Here is a 6,447-nt window from a genome sequence, read left to right as displayed (position 1 = left end):
ACACCGATTTTCCTTTTGTTTTGAAATGTTACTAGGCAGGTAGTTAATTCTAATAGCTAGGCCTTCTCCATCATGAGCCTTAATACTACACAGTATTCTAGAAATTTTATTCCAGCTGTGACCAAGTTATGGAATGATCTTCCGAATCGGTTAGTTGAATCGGTAGAACTTCAAAAGTTCAATGTTGCAGCAAATGTTTTTATGTTGAACAGGCTGAAATGAGTCTTTTTAGTTTATATATGACATATCTGTTTTGACGTTGTTACTGTTTTTAGAACGATTTTTTGATAATTTGTTCTCATCATTTATTTATTTCCTTTCCTCACTGGGCTATTTTTCTCTATTGGAGCCCTTGGGCTTATAGCATCTTGCTTTTCCAACCAGGGTTGTAGATTGGATAATAATAATAATAATAATAGTAATAATAATAATAATAATAATAATAATAATAATAATAATAATAATATATTTATTTTTCAAATATTAAACATTAACCTTACTTTTGAAACTTAACATTGTCCATTTATTGCACTTTGACCGTTAATTGCATCTTTATACGTCTTTTGAAATCTTGACCTCAATAATTTAATTGGTTTAATTTGAAACCTTTGATCCACAGTTTCAAAAATATCAAGCCATAATTTCAATCTGGGTTTCAAGTTTTTTACTTTATGATTTCCTCTTTTTTTCCAATTTATTTTTCTTATGTAATTTTTGAAGTTATATATAATTTTTAATTGAATGGCATCCTTATAAATACATAGAAATGTTCTTGTGGGAAAGGTAAATTAATTGAATTGACTGTGTTAATAAAATACTAAATGATAAATATGAAACTTAATTCTATGAAAAATATCATCATCATCATCATCTCCTCCTACGCCTATTGACGCAAAGGGCATCTGTTAGATTTCGCTAGTCGTCTCTATCTTGAGCTTTTAAATCAATACTTCTCCATGTATCCTCTCCTACTTCACGCTTCATAGTCCTCAGCCATGTAGGACTGGGTCTTACAACTTTTTTATTGCCTTATGAAACTCAAAAGTTTCGTGAACTAATCTATCTTGGGGAGTACGAAGAGCATGCCCAAACCATCTCCATGTACCCCTCACCATGATTTCATCCACTTATGGCACTCGAGTGATCTTATAGTTTCTTTTTTAATTCTACCATACTATTTAACTCCCAATATTCTTCTACAAAATCTGTTGGAGATTGTTTCATTGTCATACCACGACTCTTGTCCATACAATAACACCGATCTCCCTAAACTGATATGTAGCCTGATTTTTATATGTAATTTCAGGCGATTTGATTTCCAAATTTTACTCAACCTAGCCATTGTCTGATTCGGTTTTTTCAATCTTTCGTTAAACTCCAATGAAGAATATACCTTTATATAAATAAAATTGGGGTTAAACAATGGTTTGCACTACTCCTACTAATACTTAACTTTCCAAACTATTCCCTACCATGGTTAGCTACTTAACTGCCCTCATTTTTCTTCCAGCCATCTTTCCTATCAGCTACAAAAAAATATGAAAATTATCTTACGGTTGTAAAGTCATGACCCCTGATTTTTCTGCTAATGCTAAAACCCTTCCTTTATTTTACATCGAGTTATTTTACACCATTGGGAATTCTATCTCGTTGTTTTGGAAACCAATGAATACTGGAGCATCTATGACATTTGGGTGTACTCTTGACCTTTGGCTCGACAGATAACGAAACAAAAAGATTTACTCTTTCCTTATATGACTTACGGAGAGTACTACTATGGGATATCATTTTATATCGAATTTAGGTACTCTCTCTCTCTCTCTCTCTCTCTCTCTCTCTCTCTCTCTCTCTCTCTCTCTCTCTCTCTCTCTCTCTCTCTCTACACACACACACACACACACACACACACACATATATATATATATATATATATATATATATATATATATATATACACATATATATCCCTTTCTGAAAGATGAAACCTTTACGTGGTGAAAAGGTTTGTGTATCACCATGATCAGCAAAGCTGTACTAGTCAGGGCCACCCGTACTAGGTTTGATTTCTTCTTCTTCTTCCATGATAGTAGGAGATGTGGCCCACTTCCTGGAGCCAATGTACTCCCCTGTAAATATGATATAAGATAAAATATTAGATCTGATCAATACAGTTGACAAATTTTAGTGTTAGTCTGTTAGTAGATATTAACTCCTTCACCGAAAGTTATGAATGATATGTGAGGCTTAATACCTTTTATCCAAACAATATCCATGCTCACCCCTTCCATTGATATTGTTTTTATAGTGAAATATATACATACATATATATATATATATATAATATATATATATATATATATATATATATATATCACATTTTATTAAAAAAAATTTCCATTTAAATACGTTTACAGTAATTTATATTTAAAACAACCTCCTGTTGTTTCTCTATTGCAAAATCGTTGCATTAAATGTAGTCTCTTTAAGGTTTGATTTGCTGTGAATGGTCAGACAAAAATCTCCCACCATCTCCAATCCGCACTGAATTGACATGTCTGAGGCTTTTGTCATGCAGTGGACCAGAAACGGTTTCATTTGTTGTTGTATATATATCTATATATATGTGTGCATATATTTTTCCTTGAAGGGTGTAGCGATAGTTCATGCTTCTATAATGGTGGACTTGTGAGAAATAGTGTGGGATCGAACTGTATCCCAGAAATCTGCAGCTTGAGTACTGAACCAAGTGGCCACTGCTTCCCGCCTCATAAGACTGGCAGGGTTATGCTTCTGTGGATTTAACTGAACTTCAGCTGGGTTTGAAAATCTGCAACAAAATCCTTTGAACTTCATGAATACATACACATACATACATACATACATACATACATATATATATATATATATATATATATATATGTATGTGTGTATAAATAGATATACACACAAATATACAAGCATATCTACATACACATACGCACATAAATACATGTGTGTATATATATATATATATATATATATATATATATATATATATATATATGTATATATTATATATACAGTATATTATATACAGATTTATTATTTAAAAGTATAGTTATCTATTTATCTATCTATCTAACTATCGGTCTAGCTATATATATATATATATATATATATATATATATATATATATATATAGATAGATAGATAGATAGATAGATCATGTTTGCATGGAATAAATTTATATATAATATACTGTATATATAAAATATATATGATATATACAGTATATATATATATATATATATATATATATATATACACAGTATAAATAGATATACACACAAATATACAAGTATATGTACATACACATACGCACATAAATACATGTGTGTATATAAATATATATATATATATATATATATATATATATATATATATATATATATATATATATATATACAGTATATTATATATAGTTAGATAGATAGATAGATCATGTTTGCATGGAATAAATCTATATATAATATACTGTATATATAATATATATATGATATATACAGTATATATATATATATATATATATATATATATATATATATATGTATATATATATATATATATATATATATATATATATATATATATATATATATAAAATTGTATGTTTCACGTTGTTTTAAAAGAGAGAGGAAGCAAGGGAGTAAATTTTGACGGTTATAACTGGCGTAGAGAAGTAGAAAACAATACATTAGTTCCAGATTCAAGGAAATGCTTATCTTTGTCACATGGTATCTTTCAAGGTTTTTGGGTTGTCGATTTTTTTTATTGTACTAAATAACAATAATGTATTTGTATTATGAATTTTTATGGTTACAATTGACGATATGGTATTGTTTGGTTATAATTAATGATGAGAATATTATTCTGTTTTTCTGATAGGTTGTCGCCCTTCTGAAGAGACTACTGTACTGTCATTCTTCGTTTGCTTATTGTCCCAATTCATAGAGCCATGTTGTTGGAATTAAAAGGTAGGTGGTTTTCTTGTTTTTTACCAACACAATTTTTTTTTATTTCTTTGTGTATGTACCATATATATATATATATATATATATATATATATGTATATATATATATATATATATATATATATGTATATATATGTATATATATATATATATATATATATATATATATATGCGTATACATATAGGCGTATTGGAAATTAAAAATTTCTTCTCGGCAATAATCGTTTATGGTATATTTATATAAATGGTGCAAATATGTACAATGCCGTATTTTGTTCTTATATTGTTTGCAGTATTTGTATATAAATGGTGTAAATTCGTACAATGCTGCATTTCGTTATAATGCTAAAAAGGTTCCACAAAGATATATGACGTGTATGAAAATATTTTACACACGTCTTATATAATTGTGGAATCTTTTGTATGAAAATACCCTACACATGCCTTATATAATTGTCAAATCATTTTAGCATATAATATATATATATATATATATATATATATATATCTATATATATCTATATATATATACATATACATATATATATATGTATATATATATATATATATATATTTATATATATATGTATATATATGTATATGTATATATATATATATATACAGTATATATATATATATATATATATATATATATATATATATAAATTAATACATATCAAAATATAAAGAAATCAAGATTTGAAATTTATTTAGGTTCAATTGTACAACAAAAACAACGAATTTTGGGGGCGACTCCCTATAGGAAATGTATCTTGTTTTCCGGAGTATGCTTATCTATTAACGACAGGATTCTCTTGGTTTCTGCTTTATTTTTTAGACTTGCAACCAGTGTTTAAACTTTTAAGGTAATTACCTTAGTTTGAGGTAATTTTGAAGGCAATTCTGAGGTGATTTCTGTTTTACTAGCTTCAATTTTAAGGAAATGGGAATTATTTTAAGGTAATCTAAGGTAAAAAGCAGCAGCATCATAATGCTCAGGTTTAAGTCCTGCTTACTACAACTCATCGTAAAAAGTTTGTATGTTTCTGCAGCAGGATACAATAGATAAGGCTACACATAACCAAGTAATTTACTGTGTCATTTAGGGTTGTGGTGGCCGATATGGTAACGTCCCTGAGTGATGAACGCCAGACTGGGGTTCGAGTCCCGCTCAAACTCGTTAGTTGCTTTGGTCGCTGCAACCTCACCAACGTTGTGAACTAGGAATGTGGGGGGGGGGGTGAGGAGTAGCCTATAGGTCTATCTGCTGAGTCATCAGCAACTATTGCCTGGCCCTCCCTGGTCCTAGCTTGGGTGGAGAGGGAGCTTGGGCGCTGATCAAATGTAATATGGTCAGTCTCTAGAGCATTGTCCTGCTCAATAGGGCAATGTCACTGGTTTGCTGGGCTCTGGTTGCGGGTTGCTGTTCGCTGGTTGCTCGTGGCTGGTTACTGGTTGCTTGTTGCTTATTGCTGGTTGCTGGCGGCTTCCCTTGCCTCTGCCATTCATGAGCGGCTTTTAAACCTTTAAATGAATTTAGCACATTTCAGTACTGCCCCTACTGGTAATAAGTGTAAGCCGTTTACGTGTGAGTATGGCGGTGTAGACTTTTAAATATACCCAACCATGTCTGTAAGTATGCATGCATGTATGTATGTATGTTGGGCGGTATGCATGGTCGCTCTGAGGGCGTGTATTTATCTAATTGTAAAAGACAGGAAGGGGAGCACCACAGCTCGTAGTTTAGCCCTTCCGTATTAGTCCAGTGATTGTGACCATTGACGCCCTGACCATAACCTGCTGAAATTCCTCACGAACGATTTAATTTGGTTTGATTCAATGCTATTTTCCTTGTTGGAGTCCTTGGGCTTATAACATTCTGCTTTTCCATTTAGGGTTGTAGCTTAGCAAGTGGTAATAGTAATATTAATGATTATAATAACAACACTAATAATAATAATAATAACAGTAATAATGATAACAATAATAATAATAATAATAATAATAATAATAATAATAATAATAATGTATTTTGGAAAAATTATTTGGGTTTTTTTTCCTGTTGGGGCCCTTGGGCTTATAGCATGCTAGTTTACCAAGTAGGGTTGCAGCTTGGTAAATAATGATAAAAATTATAATAATAATAATAATAATAATAATAATAATAATAATAATGCGTTTTGAAAAAATCATTTGGTTTTAAGAGATAATTTCTATTGTATTGATTTTCCTATTTGTTCAGGTTGCTATAAGGTTAACCAAAAATAGTGAAAATAGTGTTGGACATTAATTTGCTTTTAATTTTTTTTTTTCAATAAGGGTATGGTGGATACCGTTAGAAAGAAAAAAACATGTTCTGTTCCTAGTAGTTGTATATAATTGATAATGTGGGGAAAAAAATCCGTGTTTTTCCCATGGTAGTTGTATCAAAAAATAT

This window comes from Palaemon carinicauda, chromosome 9 (assembly GCF_036898095.1).
Source record: "Palaemon carinicauda isolate YSFRI2023 chromosome 9, ASM3689809v2, whole genome shotgun sequence".
In the NCBI taxonomy this organism is placed as follows: Eukaryota; Metazoa; Arthropoda; class Malacostraca; order Decapoda; family Palaemonidae; genus Palaemon; species Palaemon carinicauda.
The sequence above is the reverse complement of the archived record's forward strand: the minus strand, read 5'-3'. Positions refer to the sequence as shown.